This window comes from Hypanus sabinus, chromosome 8, assembly GCF_030144855.1.
Source record: "Hypanus sabinus isolate sHypSab1 chromosome 8, sHypSab1.hap1, whole genome shotgun sequence".
NCBI classification, from domain to species: domain Eukaryota; kingdom Metazoa; phylum Chordata; class Chondrichthyes; order Myliobatiformes; family Dasyatidae; genus Hypanus; species Hypanus sabinus.
Window position 1 is genome coordinate 127,164,889 of NC_082713.1, and position 22,563 is coordinate 127,187,451.

At 42.0% G+C, this 22,563-nt stretch overlaps 1 protein-coding gene across 6 annotated transcripts in view; it reads left to right on the forward strand.

Annotated features, from left to right (window-relative positions):
* Positions 1-22,563, forward strand: part of LOC132398401 (UPF0606 protein KIAA1549-like) — a 277,859-nt gene that overhangs the window by 31,544 nt on the left and 223,752 nt on the right. For 2 of the 6 annotated variants that reach the window (XM_059977778.1, XM_059977779.1), the window contains exon 2: positions 6,122-6,219. The exons of the other annotated variants lie outside the window; for them this stretch is intronic. The gene's annotated coding sequence lies outside the window, so the exon portion shown is untranslated. The remainder of the gene's footprint in view (positions 1-6,121; positions 6,220-22,563) is intronic. 6 annotated transcript variants of the gene reach the window in all.

The window sequence follows — 22,563 nt, forward strand, 5'->3', positions numbered from 1 at the left end:
GTTCCTTGGTCCTGTTGACATTGAGTGAGAAGTTGTTGTTATTACACCACTCAGCTGAGTTTTCAGTCTCTCTCTTGTATGCAGATTGATCACCCCCTTTGATACAGCCCACAACAGTGGTGCCATCAGCAAACTTGTATATGGTGTTGGAGTTGTACTTAGCCACACAGTCATAGTGTAAAGCGAGCAGAGCAGGGGGCTAAACACACATCCCTGCAGTGCTCCTGTGCTGATGGAGATTAGTGGAGATGTTTTTGCCAAGCTGAACTGGCTAGAATCTGCAAGTGTGGAAATCCAAGATCTACTTGCACAAGGGTGTATTGAAGCCCAGATCTTGGAGTTTACTGATTAGCTTTGAACGGATGTTGGTGTCAAATTTGAGCTGTAATCGATAATGAGCATCCTGATATATGCATCTTTGCTGTCCAGGAGATCCAGGGTATTGTGAAGAGCCAACAAGATAGCATCTGTTGTAAACCTGCTGCTTCGGTAGGCGAATTGAAGTGGATCAGAGTCACCACTCAGAAGCTGATATGCTTCAACACCAGCCTCTCAAAACACTTCATTGCAGTGGATGTAAGACTCACTGAGTGATAGTCATTCTGACAGGATGCCGTGCTCTTTTTTTAGGCACTGGTATGATTGAAGCCTGCTTGAAGCAGCTGCGTACCACATACTGCCAGAGCGAGAGGTTGAAGATATCTGTGAATATCTGGTGTGGTTTACTGCGTCTGGTGCTCCCGGTGTGGCCTTTTATATATTGGTGAGACCCGACGCAGACTGGGAGACCGTTTTGCTGAACACCTACGCTCTGTCTGCCAGAAAAAGCAGGATCTCCCAGTGGCCACACATTTTAATTCCACATCCCATTCTCATTCTGATATGTCTATCCATGGCCTCCTCTATTGTCAAAATGAATCCAAACTCAGGTTGGAGGAACAACACCTTATATACCGGCTGGGTAGCCTCCAACCTGATGGCATGAACTTTGACTTCTCTAACTTCCGTTAATTGCCCCTCCTCCCCTTACCCCATCCCTGACATATTTAGTTGTTTGTCTGTTCTCCATCTCCCTCTGGTGCTCCCCACCCCCCTTCTTTCTCCTGAGGCCTCCCGTCCCATGATCCTTTCTCTTCTCCAGCTCTATATCACTTTCGCCAATCACCTTTCCAGCTCTTAGTTTCATCCCACCCCCTCCGGTCTTCTCCTATCATTTCGCATTTCCCTCTCCCCCCACTACTTTCAAATCTCGTACTATCTTTCCTTTCGGTTAGTCCTGACGAAGGGCCTCAGCCCGAAACGTCAACAGCGCTTCTCCCTATAAATGCTGCCTGGCCTGCTGTGTTCCACCAGCATTTTGTGTGTGTTGTTGTTTGAATTTCCAGCTTCTGCAGATTTCCTCATGTTTGTTCAGTGAATACACCAGCCAGCTGGTTGGCATAGGTCTTCAGTACTCAGCCAGGTATTCCTTTTGGACAGAATGCTTTCCTTGGATTCACTCTCTTGAAGGCAGCCTGCATGTCATCTTCAGATACTGAGACCAAAGGATCATCGAGAGGCATAGGGGTGTGTGATGATTCATCCCTGTTCTGGTGGTCAAAGCGAGCATAGGAGGCATTGAACTCACTTGGAAGTGGAGCTCTGCTGTCCCCTATGATGCAAGATTTAACTTTGTAGGAAGCTATGACATTCAAATCCTGGCACAGTGCCGAGCATCCCTTGTTGATTCCACGCTAGCCCAGAATCTCCATTTTGCTCAGTGATCATACCTGCACCTCTTGTAATATTCTTGAACTCCAAGTTTCAATGCCTTTGATTTGGCTAACAGCAGGTTCTGGATTTCATTGTTCATCCAGGGATTCTGATTGGCTGAAAAACCTGAATGATTTTATGGGGACACACTCATCCACAGCTGTTTTAATAAAGTCTCTAATGACTGTGGTGTAGTCATTCAAGTCCTCAGATGAGTTCTTGAACACAGCCCTGTCCACTGACTCGAGGCAATCTTGTAACTGTTCTCTGCCTCCCGCAATCACCTTTTAGTTGTTTTGATCTCTGGAGCCTTGCTGTTTAGGCTCTGTCTGTATACAAGTTGCAGGAGTACAGTTAAATGATCCGACTTGCCAACATTCGGTCTGTGGAAGGAATGATAGGTTTTCCTTATAGTAGTGTAGCGGTGATCTAGTGTGTTGGGATCCCTGCAGCAACAGCTTGTGTGCTTGTGATAATTAGGCAGGGTTTTCTTCAAACAGGCCTGGTTAAATCACAAATAAGAGAAAATCTGCAGATGCTGGAAATCCAAGCAACACACACAAAATGCTGGAGGAACTCAGCAGGCCAGGCAGCATCTATGGAAAAGAGTACAGCTATCGTTTTGAGCTGAGACCCTTAAGAATTGGGTGGAAAAAAAAGATGAGCAGACAGAGTTAGAAGTTGTGGTGGGGGGGGGGGGGGAGGTAGAAACACAAGGTTAATGGTGATACCGGTGGGTGGGGGGGCAGTGTCAGCGGGGTGGAGTAAAGAGCTTGGAAGTTGATTGGTAAAAGAGATAAAAGGGGAATCTGATGAGAGAAGACAGAAGGCCATGGAAGAAAGAAAATGGGACAAGAGCACCAGTGGGAAGAGATGAGCAGGCAAGGAGATGAGGTGAGAAAGTGAAAGGGGAATGGTGAAGGGGTGGTGGGTGGCATTACCAGAAGTTCGAGGAAATCGATGTTCATGCCATCAGGCTGGAGACTACCCAGATGGAATACAAGGTGTTGTTCCTTCAACCTGACTGTGGCCTCATCACGATGGTAGAGGAGGCCATAGACTGACATGTTGGAATAGGAAATGGAATTAAAATGGGTGGCCACTGCGAGATACTACTTTTTCTGGAGTGCGGAGCGTAGGTACTCAGTGAATTGGTCTCCTAGTCTGTTGGGTCTCACTGATATACAGGAGGGCACACCAGGAGTATCAGATATGGTGAATGACCCCAAAAGACTTGGGTGAAGTGTTGCCTCACCTAAAAAGACTGTTTGGGGCCCTAAATGGTAGTGAGGGAGGAGGTGTAAGGACAGGTGTAGCTCTTGTTCTGCTTGCAAGAATAAGTGCCAGGAAGGAGATCAGTAGGGAGGGACAAATGGACAAGGGATTTGCATAGGGAGCAATCACTGTGGAAGGCAGAAAGTGGAGAGGGTGAGGGAAAGATGTGCTTAGTGGTGAGATCCTGCTGGAGATGGCGGAAGTTATGGAGAATTATGTGTTGGATGCGGTGGCTGGTGTGATAGGTGAGAACAAGAAGAACCCTATCCTTGGTATGGTGGTGGGAGGTTGGGATGAGGGTAGACGTGTGCAAAGTGGAAGAGATGCGGTTAAGGGCAGCATTGATGATTGAAGAAGGGAAGCTACTTTCTCTGAAGTAGAACATATCCTCTGTTCTTGAATGAAACACCTCATCCTGAGAGCAGATGCTGTGGAGACGGAGGAATTGGAAGAAGGGGGTGGAGATTTTACAAGTAACAAGGTGGGAAGAGGTATAGTCCTGGTAGCTGTGAGAGTCAGTGGGCTTATAATAGACATCAGTAAATAAGCTGTCTCCAGAGTGTCAGAAATGGACCAGGTACATTTGAGGGCAGGGTGGAAGTTGGAGGGAGAATTGAAGTCGATGAGCTCTGTGTGGGTGCCAGAAGCAGCACCAGTGCAGTCGCCGATGTAGCATAGGAAAAGTGGGGGAGTAACACCAGTGTAGGCTTGTAACATGGACTGTTCAACGTAGCCGACAAAAAGACAGGCATAGCTAGGATCCATGCAAGTACCCGTGGCTACACCTTTTGTTTGAAGGAAGTGTGGGGAGGACAGGGAGAAATTATTATGAGTTGGAACAAATTCCACTAGACTGAGGAGAGTGATGATGGAGGGGAACTGGTTGGGTCTGGTGTCCAGAAAGAAATGGAGGGTTTTGAGGCCTTCCTGGTGGGGGATGGAGGTGTATAGGGACTGGACATCTATGGTAAAAATAAGATGATCGGGGCCCGGGATCTTGAAATCAATCCCTCTGTCATCCCTCTGGAAATTGACAGATTTAGTTTCATATGCAAAATGCTGGAGGAACTCAGCAGGTCAGGCAGCACATGTGGAGGGGAATGAACAGTCAACATTTTGGGCTAAGTCCCTTAATCAGTACTGGAAAGGAAGACAGCATAAAGCAGAATAAGAAGCTGGGGGAGAGGGCAAGAGGAGAAAATAAAATCTGGCAGGTGATGGGTGAGACCTGGTAAGGGAGAAGTAACTGGGTGGGGGAGGGAGGATGAATTAAGTAGTTTAGAGATGATACTTGGAAGAAACATTATTTTTTGGATCTAGTGTTTCCAGTATAGCTCCTCCATGTCGGCAAGATTGCAGATTGAGGGACTACTTCATTGAGCACCTTTGCTCTGCTGCAAAACAGAGGATCTCTCTGTGGCTACCCATTTTTAAATTGACATCCCATTTCCATTCTGACATATTTGTTCCAGGCTTCTACTGCCGTGATGAGGCCATCTTAGGTTTGAGGAGCAACACTTTGTAGTCCATCTTTGTAGCCTGTAGCCTGATGGTATGCAAATTAACTTCTATAGCTTACAATAATTACTCCCCTCCCTATTCTCTTTTTTCCATTCTGGTTATCCTCTTGTCCATTATCGCCCATCACCTCTGGTTCTCCTCCTTCCCTTTCTTCCATGGTCCACTGACTTCTATTAGCTTCCTTATTCAATCCTTTACCTCTTCCACCATTCACCCCTCAGCTTCTTGCTACATTCCCCTCCCCCACCCATCCACCTTCGCTTTCACCTGGCCACACCTGTCACCTGCCAACTTGTAATCCTTCTCCTCACCCCACCATTTTATTCTTCCTTTCCAACCTGATGAAAGGTCTCAGTCTTAAACGTTGGCTGTTTATTCCCTTAAGTAGATGCTGCCGGACTTGAGTTCTCCAGCACGTTGTGTATGTTGCACAAGATTTCCAGCATGTGCAGAATCTCTTGTGTTTGTCATTTTCAGTTTGCTTTACTTGGTAAATATTTTCATGGTTTGTATGTTTCTGTTCTAAGGTGCCTTTTGGTCTGCTTCCTAATCTAAATTCACAGCTTCCAAATAGCAATAGATCTCCTTATTCTGAGGTGGATTTTTATCTGTCTGGAAACTTGTATGCTGATTACTGGCCCATTTTTCTGATTTATGAATGTCTTCCTCTAACTTACTGAAGTATCAGCACTTACCAATGCTTTACTACCCACCACAACAGTCCCATTGCCCATCAGTATTAGATATTATCCATCAATGTTGATAATTGTGTTCTTGATTCCAAGATTTAAATTGTTAATGGATTTTGTGAATAGCAGTGTTAGCATTGATTCTTGTAAATTAATTGCTTACATTTCTCACTGTGCTCTTCAACTCCATTCAATGCTTTGTCTTCAAACCAACTAGCAATCCATTTTACTTCACATCCCCCCCCCTCCACTCTGTAATCTCTGACCTTATTAACTTTATTCATTGCTGTATCTGATTATAGATCCATTAAACAAACAGTACCTGCATCTTGTGAATTCACTTTTAATGAACTAGGTATCATTTTCCCTTCACCACGCCTCCACATTTCTCTCATTTCTGTAGGATGCTCGTTTAAAATTCTTTGACCAAGCCTTGAGTTGTTTGTTTTAACATCTTGCGATGTTTTCTGCCAAATTGTGCAATCCTGCTCAGTTTGTCTTGCAAACAGCACAATACAAAATTGTTGAAGCTTGTTTAGCAGAGTCAAAATGGCTTGGGACTGAAATATGAAGCAGATTGCAAAGTGCAGCAGGAAAACTATTTGTACAAGCAAGATGCCAGCATGTTTATAGGCTACTGTCTATTATGTCAAAGCATTCACTTGCAACTTGGAGTATCAGCTGTCTAGCTGCTTTAATAATGCCACAAAAATTATATTCATAGTTTGGATATATTGATGGAATTAAACAGATGAAGGAGCAAATCAAAATGTGCTTTTATGTTGATAATGGTTGTATTAACAGCTGGTTAAACAAAATCTTGTTGTTGACCCAAAGACAGGAATTGTGACAGATTTTTATTCTTTATTTCCTTATTCATGTAGATAACAGTGAGGAAGACTATCAAAGCTTGCAGTGAGATCTGGACCAGTTGGAAAAACTGGTCTGAAAAGTGGCATACAGTATTTAATTCAAATTCAAGGTACATTTATTATCAAAGTATATAGTATACAACCCTGAAATTTGTCTTCACCATAGACAGTCATGAAACAAAGAAGAACCATGGAATTAACTCGTTAAAAGAAAAACATCAAACATTAAACCCCCTCTCTCTCCCACAGGCAAAAATTTGCACAGGCAGCAAAAATAAATGAGTGAAAATACAGAATATAAAACACAAAATCAAAAGACATATTTCAGTTCAGTTAGGTTCAGTGCATTTCAGCTCGGCGTTACATTATCTGCAGGCGGCCCCAATTCAAAAATCACCCAGAAGTAGTTGCAAAGATTGACCTAGAAACTAGAACACTCATAATCCTGAATTAGTCCAAATCCACAATCTGTGTCAATTAACCTTTGCTCCAGCACCACCCGCCGACAGTATCGAGTAAGCGACAGGTCACTCTAACACGGGTCTTCCCTTGAGAGCAGCGAGTGAGGCACTGCCACTTGCAGACACCTTCTCTGGTAACAGCGAGCGAAAGGCTGGCAGACGTTGCTGAAACTTGCTCACATTCCTGGCTGCCTCAATGATTTCAATCTTCCTGAGCATGTTGATCAGCAAAAGATGGAGTCAGTCATGGGCTTGTGCCCCATCTCCTGACTTCCTGGCCTCGGTGATTTGGTTGCAGCCTCGTTGAACACTCTTGGAGATATCAAATACCTGATCGGCCCAAAATAACACTGCTAGAATGTAGATTACAGGCTCAAACAGTAGCAGAATCAGATCTGAAATAAAAAAGATGTAAATTAATCGAATTGCTTCGTGACCCATCTTGAGGATGTCACTTTGGTACCGTTGTTCGCTGGCACCACCTTCTTCTGGATCCTCCTGAATGCAGATAAATGGGAGGTGTTGCACTTTGAAGTGACAAAGTTGCTGTGTTGAGGAAAATTAAACTGTACAGGCAGTCCCCGGGTTACGTACGAGTTACGTTCCTGAGTCTGTCTTTAAGTCGAATTTGTACGTAAACAAGTACATTGTCGAAACAAGTAAATCGGTACATATTATTTAACGTCAGTTCATCAAACGTTTGTCTTAGTAACACACACAAAATGCTGGTGGAACACAGCAGGCCAGGTAACATCTATATGGAGAAGCGCTGTTGACGTTTCGGGCCAAGACCCTTCCGTCAATGGAACAGAAGCACTGCGGGCTCCGCTGGACCCTAAGGACCACCGCACTGAGACAGGTTAAGTGGAACAAGGGAGTGCTGTGCTGGGTTTGGGTATTTGATCCTCCACAATATTCTGCGTGGGAATTTAAACTGGAAGTGGCAGTGTTTTTTTTAACGAGGTAGAGTTGCGAGCTCGTCATCAACCTGGCACGGATGGTGCAGGAGTCACTGGAATGACGTCAACCTGGCATGGGAGCGGTCTGTCACTGGATCGAACTCGGGAACCCCAGCACTGATCTCACTGTGCTACCAGCCGACCGGAATGGTGGGGGCAGGGGGGCTGTCAGGGTGAACCTTACTAAGAAAAATTTAAGCCAAATACAAAGTTAAATACTCAACACAGTGTCAACAGCAACGACTTAAAATGGCGGACAGCGTTCTCTTTCCTCGTTTCGTATATGCGAGTTGTCTGTAAGTCGGACGTTTGTAACTCGGGGACTACCTGTACATAAGATGTATGATGGTCACATTGCTAATTTTCAGTAACTATGTATCCAGGTAGAGATTTAAGCACTTTGACAATATTGAAGACCTCTATCGAGTTATACTGCTGGTTTTTTTAATTAGAGAAAACAGCAATTTGTTTAACCTTACCATTTTTGTATAGTCCTAATACAGTGAATAGTGATTAATTGGGACACATTGGGAGTAGTACATTTTTGCCCAATTAGCCGAAGTTTCATAAAAATAGTTAAGGCATAACAAAAATGAACTAATTTTTAACTGAGTAACAAATTATGTATTTAAATTAAAAACAGAACAAATTGGAACACTATCAATGTTACTGCAGTACTATAAAGTTATGTATTAGTTCCTAATACAGTAGTTTCGATGGAGGTATTTGCCCAGTGTACACTGCTGAGTTTTTTTGACTGCAAATTAACATAATCAGTGCAGACACGTAATATAGATAATGGACTGTCTTCACACAATTCTGTGATGATTGCATCCTCCAAATCTTCATTTTCTTTGTAACATTCAAGTTGATTGCTGATACCTTAATTCTTTGTAGTTCTTAACTTGTTGAAATAGTGAAATTATTTCATTTTTGCTCCATACCATTTCTGGCATCTCCAAGCTTGAATGCCTGTAACTGCGGTGAGCAAACAGCTCCGAATTATCTTGCTGCTTATTTTTCATCAACTATCAATGACAAAAAATACCTGCTTTCTGAATACGAGCACATGCAACTGACACTGTTTAAAAATTATTCACTCTAAGCACGATGTAATGTAACGACCATGCAAGTGCATGTGACTGACACTAGTTAGAAACTGGCAACCGTCTCCTGTCCCAATTAAGTGGCATAGTGTTCCAAATAAATGAAGAAAATCCCAATTATTTTCTGTATTAGTTTTTCATTCTTTGGGAGTTGTCACAAATAAGTGACTGCTCTGATTAACCAGTGACCTAATTATTTGGGCTTTGTATCTTCTGTAGAATATACTTTATTCACTTTGTACTATGGAGATCAGAGCTAATCACAGCACACAAGATTGAATGGTCTCACATTTCTCCAGATTATACAATTTTAATTTCCCCTCTTAATCTTAATCCTTGTGTCCTCTTCTCAACTTGATTTACCTACTGATCTTGGTATCTTAAAAAAATTTGGTTGTTATCCACTAAGTACCTTCATTTAAAAATGAATAAGCCTCAACAAATAATGCCCTCAGTCAAACATCAGCCACAAAAGATGAGGAATTCACAATAATTTTGAACAACAAAATTACCTCCATTAGGGAGAGTATTGTTACAGATACTGGTAACCCCCATGTCATAAAAAGATGACAACTGTGTCAAAATTTACAAGTATTTCTGATGCAAAACTCTATAAGATTGTAATAAAGTGCAAGCTGTCTATTTGCAGTCTCAGCCTTGTCCTGTCACATTTTTTAAGAACTCTTAATGGTGTTTTCAAATCTGTTGGAAAAATTAATAACACAACCCTTGAAACTGGAGTTTTTCCAGATGCCTGCAAAATTATGGAGTCAGCTACACCACCTCCCATGTCATTAAAAGCCAAACCTTGATAATGTGATAGTAGCTAACTACACAGGCTTGTATCAAATCTTTGCTTCTTGTGCAAGATTCTTGAAAGTAATTTTCAACCAACTCAACAATTTTCTGAATGAGAATAATATTCTAGAAAAGTTTCAGTCAGGTTTTGGAGTAAACCATAGCACAGGGATGGCCCTAACCCAGGGGTGGGCAAACTTTTTGACTTGTGGCCCACAAAGGGTTCTAAAATTTGACGGGGGGCCGGACCAGGAGCAGATGGACGGAGTGTTTTGGTAATACACCTCATAAGAGAAAATAAAATATCATGGGATATGTAGAAAACATGTGCTTTAATTTCAATTGAAAATGAACAAATGCATTACAACAAAATATCTGTCTTTGAAGTCCCATGGTATTTAGCTATTTATTGAAATGACTTTTAAAACACTGAAAATTAAATGAATAAAATACAGCTTTTTTTAATAGTAACAGTTATTATTTTAAAGCACTGAAAATTCTGTTATCCTTCAAGATATTATCATCATCACTCTCCTCCTGACTGTCTTTATTTCAAAAACGGTAGGAGATGCAGGTCTACTTGTCCTGCTGCTTCTTATTCAATTGTCCCCTGTGCCAAAACTCAACAACGACCAGCACAAGGACAGAACAGTGACAGTGCGCCAGTATGCGGAGCGCGTTATTTGATCTGGAGCGCATTTTTTATTTTGAGAACGTACGTGCACCTGCGCACTACTCATGTCCATCACTTAACAGAAATGACATGTAACATGTAAGGCTTATTGAAAAAAATATTTTCAAATGCATTTTTTACATAACACAACGAAGAAACTTATTTTTAATTTCAGGGGGAATAGTGTTGTTGGTCTCCCTTTTTAGCCAGCGCATCAAAGTCTGGATTTAGTTTTGTTGTGGCGATTCTCAGGATGGATCTGAGGTGTTGGTCAGTTAACTTGGATCTGTGGCTGGCTTTGTTGATGTTCATGACGCTGAACGCCTGTTCACACAAATAGGTCGAGCCGAACAAAGAGTAAAGCGCAAATGTGGAGTAATACGCTGCACCTCAACAAAGCTCAATGTATATAGAGTGCGTCATCTATTGGGAAAATGCCAGAATGGCGGGGAAAAAACGTTAACAAGGTTTATTAATATTATTTCATCAAGTTCTGCGGGCTGGATTAAAAAGCTTAACGGGCCGTAGTTTGCCCATGCCTGCCCTAACCAAAGTTGTCAGCGGCCTTTGGCTCAGCATCTATACCAAAACAGCTTCGGTTCTAATTCTTCTGGATGTAAGTGCTGCTTTTGACACAATTAACCATAACACTCTCCTAGATTGCCTTGAGAACTAGGTTGGCCTCTCTGGTGGTGTCCTTAATTGGTTTCGCTTGTATCTCAGATGTTTTTTTTTGGTCTGTCTTGAAGACTATTTTTCTAAGAGATATGATGTACCTGTTTCTGTTGCTTAAGGAAGCTGTCTTGGTTTCTTACCCTTCATTTTATACATCTTCCCCTTAGGAGACATCATTAGAGGGCGTGAACTTGATTTCCACAATTGTATATCTCGGTCGATCCTGGTGATGATAACACCCTATCTGGTTTGACTTCTGATAAGGCTGCAACAAACAAATGCGTGAGCATAATTTCCTAAAACTATTTGAAGTTAATACTGATATTTTTAGTTGGCCCCAAAGCCAAAAGAGATGAACTTCTTGGAAACTTTGCTCCCCTTGCAACATCAGAAGTGACAAGATTGGGTGTTACACTTGATTCATATTTGAATTTTAAATCCCCCATAACAAACGTGACCACTCCAGCATTTCTGCACTTACGAATTATTGCAAAGGTACATCTGCTTGTCACGCAGTGATGCTGAAAAAATAATTCACACCTTTATATCAAAAAGGCTAGATTACTGCAATGAACTTTTTACTAGCCTTCTAAAGCAATCTATTGACAAACTTAAACTCATTCAGAATGTCGCTGCTAGACTTAAAACTAAATACAGCATGAAGGAGCATATGACTCCAGTCCAAACTGCTCTGCATTGGCTTCCTATTTCTTTTAGAATTGATTTTAACATTCTTTTACTTTTCTTTAAGGCTTGTGATGGTCTGGAACAGAAGTATATCACAGAATTGCTTTTGTTTTATAGTCCTTCTTGAGCTCTCAGATCTTCTTTTGCTTGTCCCTTAAATTTAAACCATCTCCCTCAAAAGAAAATTGGCATGTCAGCTTTTTATTAACTGTGGAGCTCAGTATCTACAACTTTAAGGATTGCTGACTTAGTTGATACTTTAACTAGCTCAAAACCCATTTACTTAACCCTGATTTTACCTATTTTATCTTTAATTTTTATGTTTTCATTTTATCCCATTATAAAGCACTTTGAACTACATTGTTGGTATGAAAATAAGTTACTATTACACCAAAAGATTTATAAATAATTGAGATCCCAGAGTGATCCCAGTGGCATCCTAATAATTACAGCTATTCAACCTGAAAATTATCTGTTTATTCCCACTGTTTTGTTTGTCATACAAAACTAGTCTGTACTAGCATATTACTCAGAATTCATTGAGCTATTGTGCAGTAATCTTTTTACTTTGTGTCTTAGTAAATGTCTTCCAGAAATTTAAACATGCTGCATCTACTGGTTTCCTCCATCCAAGCCCTACACAACTTTTATTCATCCTGTTTCTTACGTCCTCATAAATGCTAATATATTTGTCAGAGGCACACTGTTTCTGCTTGAGTCTAATATGCTTTTCTCATATGTCCTGGTACTAGAGGGGCTCCATATGTTGTAGATGACCCAACGTGCCACATTCTGACATGATGCTAGTTCTCCTGTGTTTTTAAAGCATTTTTCAAGATAGTAATAATAAAAAATGTTTTTCGTATTCACTAATGATGGGATTCTGTATTTATTTTGTTGGTTTAATTACGTGTAGTGTTAATGTGATTATTCAATGAACTGAAGCAATTATAGCAAGTGTTTATAGAGAAATATGATATGGGTTGCTGTAGAAAATGGACATTTCTGACTTGGCAGTTATGGACTAATGGACAGTTCTCAGGAATGGATCCCTTGCATAACTTGAGAAGCAACTTGTATACTCTTCATATTTTCTAGCATTTACTCAAGAGCAGATGTTGGGATGTTTAGGCAATAACTTGCTTTCTCTCTCCTACCGTTTTTTGAAAAGGGAAATTACAGTTGCAAGAAAATGTTTGTAAGCCCCTTGCAGTTACCTGATTTTTCTGAAAATAATTACTCATAAAATGTGTACTGATCTTCATCTGGGTCACAATAATAGACAAACACAATCTGCCTAGACTAAACTAATAACACTTTCCTCTTCAATACTGAGTGCATCATTTAAGCAATCACTGTCTAGGTTCAAAGAAATATGTGAACCTCCGGGGTGATGCCTTCTACAAAAGCTATTTGGTATTCCAGTCAATGAGATGAGATTGGAGGTGTGGGTTGTCGAGGTGCCCAGCCTATATAAAAACAAAGACCCGCTATGTCAGGTTACTGACAGATCCTGCTGCTCTCAAGAAAGATCTGTTAATGTGCTCCATGCCTCAATTAAAACAACTTTCAGAGGACCTTGGGCTGCATCCACACTAGACTGGAAAATTTTGAAAACGCCGCTTTCACATAAAAACGATAGGCGTCCACACCAAGCGTTTTTGAAAATATCTCTATCCACACTGAAACGGAGATTTCGGCGAATCTGCTCCTGCTGCGCATGCGCAGGACACGTCTACCAAAAACAAGCGACATGTTTGGTGTCAAATCTTGCCGTAGAAGTGCGTGTTTGTGTAGTTACAGACTAGAAAAACTTAAAACGACGGATGGCTGTTGAACTTAAAACTAAAAAAACAAATACTGGAGCGTACGGCAGCAACCAACAGGGAATTCACGGACAGATTGACCCGGCTGACGACGAACATTGAAATACTGACTAACTCTGTTGCATTAATAAAGCACCTTGTTAAATGTGTAAAACATGTCTGCATCAGTGTTATCTTGTATTTCCGTACAATGTTACATTAGGCTGTTACACATCTATTTTCAGAGAAGTACTTGCATAAATAGGTAAACCACCTTCATACGATCAAGGACAGAAAACAGGGCAAAGTGAGTATACTTAGTTATTCAGTAAGTTATGGGTCAAAGTACAGAGGTGCTGCTCGCAAAAAAAAACATTGCTGCAAATGTCAAGTTTGCAAAAGACCACCTGGATGTTCTACAGTGCTTCTGAGACAATGTTCTGTGGACAGATGAGACCAAAGTTGAACTTCCTGGCAGAAAAAGTTATGTTTAGAGGAAAAAGGCACAGCACACCAACACCAAAACCTCATCCCAACTTTGAAGCTTGGTGGATGGAGCATCATAGTTTGGGGCTGCTTTGCTATTTCACGGCCTAGACAACTTGCAGTCGTTGAGGGAACAATGAATTCTAAATTGTAGTAAGGCATTTTGTCGGAGAATATCAGGGTAGCAGTCCGTAACCTGAAGCTTAATGGAAGTTGGATGGTGCAACAAGACAATGATCTACAACACAAGAGTAAATCAACAACAGAATAGTTTAAAAAGATGAACATTTGTGGTTTGCAATGGGCAAGTCAGAGTCCAGACCTTAACCCATTTGAGATGATATGGCATGACCTGGAGGGTTGTTCATGCAAGACATCCCAGAAATATTGATGATCTGAAACAGTTTTGTGTAGAGGAATGATCTAAAATTCCTCTTCGCCATAGTGCAAGTCTGATCAGCAACTACAGAAAATGTTTGGAGAGGTTATTGCCTCTAAAGGAGGTTTTACCAGTTATTAAACACAAGAGTTCACATACTTTTTCTAGCCTGGACTGTGAATGATTAAACAATATGTTCAATTAAGACAGAAAAAGTACAAACTTTTTCTTACAACTGTATATTTGTAGTTTTCTAGTTCACTGGAGTTTGCATCCACAGTCTTTGTAGCCACTTCCTTTAAGGCATGAGAATATAGTACATCGGGTTCAGAGCCATAGTCAGCTTTCAGTTTCAGTGGTTTATAGAACCATAGAACATTACAACACAGAAACAGGCCTTTTGGCCCTTCCTGGCTGTACTGAACCATTTTTCTCCCTAGTCCTACTGACCTGCACCTGGACCATATCCCTCCATACACCTCTGATCTATGTACCTGGCCAAGTTTGTCTTATATGTTAAAAGTGAGCCCGCATTTACTACTTCATCTGGCAGCTCATTCCACACTCCCACCACTCTGTGTGAAGAAGCCCCCCAATGTTCCCTTTAAACATTTCCCCCTTAATCCTTAACGTCTATCAAATCTCCCCTCATTCTTCTACGCTCCAGGGAATTAAGTCCTAACCTATTCAACCTTTCTCTGTAACTCAGTTTCTCAAGTCCCAGCAACATCCTTGTAAACCTTCTCTGCACTCTTTCAACCTTCCTGTAATTCAGTGACCAAAACTGCACCAATGTCTTGTACAACCTCACCACAACATTCTAACTCTTATATTCAATACTTTGATTTATAAAGGCCAATGACCCAAAAGCTCTCTTTACTACCCTATCTACCTGTGACGCCGCTTTTGAATCTGTATTCCCAGATCCCTCTTCTACTGCACTCCTCAGTGCCCTACCATTTACCTTGTGTATGTTCTACCTTGGTTTTTCCTTCCAAAGTGCAATACCTAACACTTGTCTGTATTAAACTCCTTCTGCCATTTGTCAGCCCATTTTTCCAGCTGGTCCAAATCCCTCTGCAAGCTTTGAAACCCTTCCTCACTGTCCACGGCACTTCCAATCTTTGTATTTGCTAATCCAATTTGCTACATTATCATCCAGATCATTGATATAGATGACAAATAACAATGGACCCAGCATTATTTAATAACATTTCTCTCTTCTGTTCAACTCTGATCATCTTGACGTTTGTGCTACTTTCCATGTGTTCTTGTATCAATACAGGTATCTTTGTGGTTCTGTAGTTTAATTCAGACTCCGATTCCTCAGTCCTTACTGGAGTCTCTGTAATTAGTATGTATGTGGACACTGACAACTGGATCTTTCTAAGCTCATGATGATATTATGAAAGGTTAGCCCAGTTGTTTTTTTTATCTGCTTCCTTTCCTCTTTATGCTAGTTATCTTCCCTCGCCACACTTGGGTATTGACCTGAAACTTTGACAGTTCTTTTCATCCATTGATACTAGTCAAACCATGGAATTCCTTCAGCAGTTAGATAGTGGCTATTGATTCCAGCATCTGCAGTTTTGATTGTTCCAAAGAACTATCTATAATCCTAACACCTGACAAGAAATGCATCCCTTTGGACCAGTTAATGAGAACAGAGAATTTCCTTTCCTACTCCTTACTACTACAACTGGATGTCCAAAATTTTCCTTTTCATTTGACTAACTTGTTTGGTCCTGTGGACCACCCTGATATGCTTAGAATGTTCATACTCCCTGTGATCTCTCCACTCAGAATACAACTTCATACGCATGCTGTATTAGGAATCCCCACAACTTGTCCTGTTTGCAGTATTCTAGTGGCCAGATTTAAAGCACTTAATCCGTAAATGCCTCTTGAAATAGTGTCCATGGAACCTTCCTCCTCTATGATGCATTGCCCAAAGCTCAGACTCCAGCTCAATAATAAATTGAATTTCTTGACTACAGATACCTCTTAAAAGTGTGGCCTCCGAGTGGTTTCTGTCAACTGTCACATGTTATGACACAACTTATCACCTACTTTAATTAGGTTTTCCTCCTGGATATTTATAATTTTGAGTTCTAATTTAATCTAGTTAAAATTTAGTTTTAAAGTCCTAATTTTAATTACACTGTTTTAATAACTGGACTATAATTTAGTGTGAATTTTTTCAAGATGAAGAGTAAAATATGCTGCAGAACTTAATTATTTGCTTGCCATTTTATAATGTCACATTTTGATTTTTTTTACTCAGTTCCGCAACCTCTTGATCTGGGTTGCAGCTGCTGTTGTGTTCTCTTTTAACCTTTTGTTTAAGAATGCAAAAATAATATTTTTCTTTGAAGTTTTCAGTCTCACCAAAATGTTCAGATGGTAATACTTGTATGCAGTGGAACCTGATTTTTATGCATTAGTTATTGTTAGTAGAATTTAATAGAATGGAATGCTGCTTAAGTTCAAAGGTTCAAAGATACATTTACTGTCAGAGAAATGTATACAATATACATTCTGAAATCCTTTTTTCTTTGCAAACATCCATGAAAACAGAGGAGTGTCCCAAAGAATGAATGACAGTTAATGTTAGAACCCCAAAGTACCCCCCAGCTCCCTCCTCCCGTGCATAAGCGGCAGCAAAGCAACAAACCCACCAGCAAAAAAAAACATTGGCACCCCCCCACTGAGCAATCAAATGTGCAGCAAGGATCAATAAAGACACAGACTTGCAGTACCCCAAAGACTACTCGTTCACCTGGTATTTGATATATACCCCCCCTCCCTCCCACCTTTCTCTCTCTCCCCCCACCTCTCTCTCTCCCCCCCACCTCTCTCTCTCCCCCCCACCTCTCTCTCTCCCCCCCACCTCTCTCTCTCCCCCCCACCTCTCTCTCTCCCCCCCACCTCTCTCTCTCCCCCCCACCTCTCTCTCTCCCCCCCACCTCTCTCTCTCCCCCCCACCTCTCTCTCTCTCCCCCCCACCTCTCTCTCTCCCCCCCACCTCTCTCTCTCCCCCCCACCTCTCTCTCTCCCCCTCACCTCTCTCTCTCCCCCCCACCTCTCTCTCTCCCCCCCACCTCTCTCTCTCCCCCCCACCTCTCTCTCTCCCCCCCACCTCTCTCTCTCCCCCCCACCTCTCTCTCTCCCCCCCACCTCTCTCTCTCCCCCCCACCTCTCTCTCTCCCCCCCACCTCTCTCTCTCCCCCCCACCTCTCTCTCTCCCCCCCACCTCTCTCTCTCCCCCCCACCTCTCTCTCTCTCCCCCCCACCTCTCTCTCTCCCCCCCACCTCTCTCTCTCCCCCCCACCTCTCTCTCTCCCCCCCACCTCTCTCTCTCCCCCTCACCTCTCTCTCCCCCCCACCTCTCTCTCTCCCCCCCACCTCTCTCTCTCCCCCCCACCTCTCTCTCTCCCCCCCACCTCTCTCTCTCCCCCCCACCTCTCTCTCTCCCCCCCACCTCTCTCTCTCCCCCCCACCTCTCTCTCTCCCCCCCACCTCTCTCTCTCCCCCCCACCTCTCTCTCTCCCCCCCACCTCTCTCTCTCCCCCCCACCTCTCTCTCTCCCCCCCACCTCTCTCTCTCCCCCCCACCTCTCTCTCTCCCCCCCACCTCTCTCTCTCCCCCCCACCTCTCTCTCTCCCCCCACCTCTCTCTCCCCCCCCCACCTCTCTCTCTCCCCCCCACCTCTCTCTCTCCCCCCACCCTCTCTCTCTCCCCCCCACCTCTCTCTCCCCCCCACCTCTCTCTCTCCCCCCCACCTCTCTCTCTCCCCCCCACCTCTCTCTCTCCCCCCCACCTCTCTCTCTCCCCCCCACCTCTCTCTCTCCCCCCCACCTCTCTCTCTCCCCCCCACCTCTCTCTCTCCCCCCCACCTCTCTCTCTCCCCCCCACCTCTCTCTCTCCCCCCCACCTCTCTCTCTCCCCCCCACCTCTCTCTCTCCCCCCCACCTCTCTCTCTCCCCCCCACCTCTCTCTCTCCCCCCCACCTCTCTCTCTCCCCCCCACCTCTCTCTCTCCCCCCCACCTCTCTCTCTCACCCCCACCTCTCTCTCTCACCCCCCACCTCTCTCTCTCACCCCCCACCTCTCTCTCTCTCTCTCCCCCACCCCCACCTCTCTCTCTCTCCCCCCTGCTCCATAATAAGGGAAAAAGAGGTGTCCCTGTTTCACAATGAGAGGTGAGACATAACAAGCAGCTCGCTGATTTACGATGTTAAAAGTCTGTTGCGTTGCTTTTTCCGAGCTCTGTGCCCAAAGAACTTGGGTCTCTGGGCACACAGCCAGCTCTCTGCTTTCGATCTTCCATCTCCCACGACTCACCAGTTTCCTGTGGCGGCACTAACCTCAAGTCCGCCTGCCTCCAGAGCCTCAAAATCCCGCAACCCTGAACGCTGGTCTTCTAGGCCGTGTCCCTGGCATATCAAGTAGCGGCCAGTCGGGAGACCACAAGAGCGGGTCACATTCCTGCAAAGAACCGAAGTCCGCGTGCAGTTCCAGGTCAGGGTCTTCAAAAGAACCCTGAAAGGGAAAATTATTAAAGATAGAAATAGAGCTGTTTCCGAAGATGCAAGCACTGTTAGGCACTATCGTTCTCCTAAACTCAGATTTTTATAACAATCTGCATCGTTGTTCAGAAAAACTGGGAATAAAAGACAGTATCTTAGGAAGGATCACATGTTGTATGTTTATAGTGCAGTGAGAGGTTTAGATGGAATTGTTAATTGAATTTTAAAGACTTTACAACAGAATTCCAAGGAATTGAAACAACAGTGCTATTGTTTACTGAGAATATCTGGAGCTAGATTCCCTAAGGCAGTCCTACGTTATCAGCACTAACTGATAACTGTTGCATGAAGAGTGGGAGCCTGCTATATGGACAACAGCTTGCTCTCCATATCATACTGCCCTGGTTTGCGTATCACAAGGACAGTTGGGACACAACATGTATGGTCAACTCTGACCAACCCCAGATTACTGTGATCAAGGGACACAATTTCCCAACAAATGATTACATAAGTAGTTACACAACTTTTCAGTCATCTAAATTTATAGTTCAAAGTAAATTTGTTAACAAAGTACATGTACTACCTTGAGATTCATTTTTTGCAGACATTACAGGGAAAAAAATAATTCTATGAAAAACTACACATGAAGACTGACAGAACAACCAATGTGCAAAAGAAGACAAACTGTAAATAAAAATAATACTGAGAACGTGTTTCCAACAGTCCTTGAAAGCAAATCTGTAGGTAGTATTATCAGTTCAGAGTAGTGGTTGACAGAGTAGTTATTGACACTGGTTCAGGAGCTAGATGTTTGTAGGGTAATAACTGTAACAAAATTTGGTGGAGAGGGACCTAAGACTCCTGTACCACCTGAATGAAGCAAGAAATGGACTTGTCCTAGATGGTGAGGATGTGGGGTGGGATGGTACAGTCTTTGATGATGGATGCTGCTTTCTTGTGGCAGTGTTCCATGTAAATGTATTCAGTGTTGGAGAGGGTTTTGCCTGTGATAGAACAGGCTGAATCCAGTCAGGATACATTGTACATCTGTAGAAGTTTGTCAAGTTTTTTGGTGACATGCCATATTCTATGCAACCTTCAGAGAAAATAGAGGCATTGGAGTGTCTTCTTTGTGCTGGTAGTAGGACAGATTCTCTGATCTGATAACACCAATAAATTTAAAGCTACTGGCCCTTTCAACTTCCATTCTCCTAATGAGAACTGGCTCATGCATCTCCGATTTCTTCCTTCTATCGAAGATGTTGTTATGGCATGACACAACCAGATTTTCTATCTCCCTCTGTCTCTCTGTCTTATAAGTTGCCTTTGTGCCTTTCATACTTTCCCTCCACATTTTTGGTCTCTGTTTTATTCCCTTCTCCAGCTTTCTCATTTCTCAATGCAGTTCTCACCTCTAGCTCTGTCTCATGTTCTCAATACTCTCCCACCATCTGTTCCTGGGCATTCTCTTCCCTATTTTCATCTATTCCTTCCTCTTCCTTTGTAGTTTGACTTGATTGTTCTATGCCTTTCAGCTGCATGCCATGAAGGATTAGTGCAGGTCAAATAATTTGTTCTGGGTATGTTAACGTTGAGGTCCCATAAAAGTGTTTTAAAGGAAACATATCAAGCAATTTGTAAGGTCCTTCTTTGTGCTCCTAAATATTTGCAGTGTAGTTCCTTCATTTAAAAATCTTCCTCTTGGAAGTGAAAAAATGAGTTGCTAAAGACTTTTAAAATGTAAAATTGGACATGCAGCTGGAGATGCAAGCTGACTTTACTTAGACTTGAAGGGAAAGGTCAGGTCATATTTTGTTTTAAGCACTGAAAGCTGTGTGAAGTGGATTGGCTCACCATGAATGATAATGGAAATATGATCCATAATGTTTTAAGTAGATTCAAAATTTGAGAAAGAAAATCTGAAAGGTCAATGGAAATGATTATTGAATGGACAGATTTTGTGGGAAACTTGCTTGGATAGAATATCTTCATGGCAAATGGAGAGTTTGCATCTGAACTGCTATGATCTATTCTGAATTTCATGTTGAAGTTTATTGCATGACAAGGACAATCATGTTCACTAGCTGAGGAAAACTACAGAGACCTCTTTTGTAGCTGGTATATGGGATATAGCATCAGAAATCAGGTACACAAATTAAAAGATGTTTTTTTAAAATAGCTCATCAGAGAATTTTGGTATAAGTCTAAATTTTTGACAAAATCTATTTGTAATCCTAATTGGACCATTTTTTCCTCTTTTAGTCAAAGTGACTTATAATAAAGCATAAATTAAAGCTGTGAGGCACTGATAGATTGGGAAATTGTTCCTCTGATCAGTGTTCCAGAGAATGAGTTCCTTGCTGTATGAACACACACACAAAATGTTGGAATAACTCAGCAGGTCGGAAGCATCTATGGAAGGAAATGAACAATTAACATTTTGGGCTGAGACCTTTCATAAGGACTGGAAAGGGAAGCAGGCAGAATTTCTTTTCCATACAATCATCAGGAAACTGTGAGTTGATGTCAAAGTATAGCTTGGATTTATTATAAATAATTGGCCCAAGCAACAAATGTGATGCCTGTGTTGAATGTGCATGCCAGATACACTTGCAGGTAGATCTATTAAAATGCAGAGTTCAAAGTAAATATATTATCAAAGTGCATACATGTCACATACACTACCCTGACATTCATTTTCTTGCAGGCATTCACAGTAAAACAGAGAAATACTTTAGAATCAATGAAAAACTACTCACAAAGCCCAATAAATAAAGATTGACAAATAGCAAACAAAAACTGGCAAACAATCTCAAGGAAATGAATCAAGAAAATGAATGTCAAGGTATTATATGGTGATTTGATAATACATTTACTTCAAACTTCCAAGATTTTGTTTTGAACAACATTTTAGTACATTCCATTTGAAAATAATCAAACTGGTCTGGCCCAGCTTTAAACTGCTTGAGTAATGTTAATAGTTCTGTGTAGCAGTGCCTGGGAGGGGCAGAGGTTTAGTTTTGTGTTTCTTTCAGGCTGATTGCTGACCATCTTTTAGGGTTATTTTTAACTTTCCTACAATCATTTCACTGTCTGGTAATTTGAATTACTCAGAATGGCTCAGACTTATCTCTTCATCAAAGAGCTCACAACAAACTTCTAGCTCTCCACCTTCATAGAATACTTTTGCTTTCTTGTCATAAGGAAAGAATCAGACCATATGCTTCGTGTTTGAAGTGTAATTGTTTAATGTAGCAAAAGGGAACAGCTGTGAGCACTAGATCAGTTAAAATGTGATTTTTTTTTGTTAAAAGGGTATTTTTTTCCTGCATACTCAATATATGAGTGCTTCCCTGCATGCATATGACCCAGCATTAGGCTGCAAATGCAGTTGGGTTACAGGTTCAAAATTCAAAATTGAAATCTTGATTACTTTGTTCTCTATATTACATGGGCTTTTCCATTGTTATGTGAAATTAACTTAAGTAATGTTCTCAATTGGCCAGATTCTTTTTTGCTGCATGGGTCACTGTGGATAGATTTTCCCACTCTCTCCAATTTCACAATTTTTTTTGTGTTTTCCTCAAACCACCTCCATTCTTGTCCAAGTCATACATATGGATCCCGCCACTGAACTTTGTGGAACATCACTGCTCACAGACCTCCAATCAGAGTAACACCCATCACTACACAAATTTTGAATCTGAATTAACAGGATACAATGTGATTTAATCTTCTGGTTCAATCTACCAGGAGAGACCTTGCAGATTCTTCACTAAAGTTATGTGGACAACATATACACTCAGCTAACCTCATTAGTCATAAAATATGGGGATAAAATTGTCAGGATTAAGCAGAAATATGGAATTAAGTTTTCAGTCAGGTTAGCTATGATCT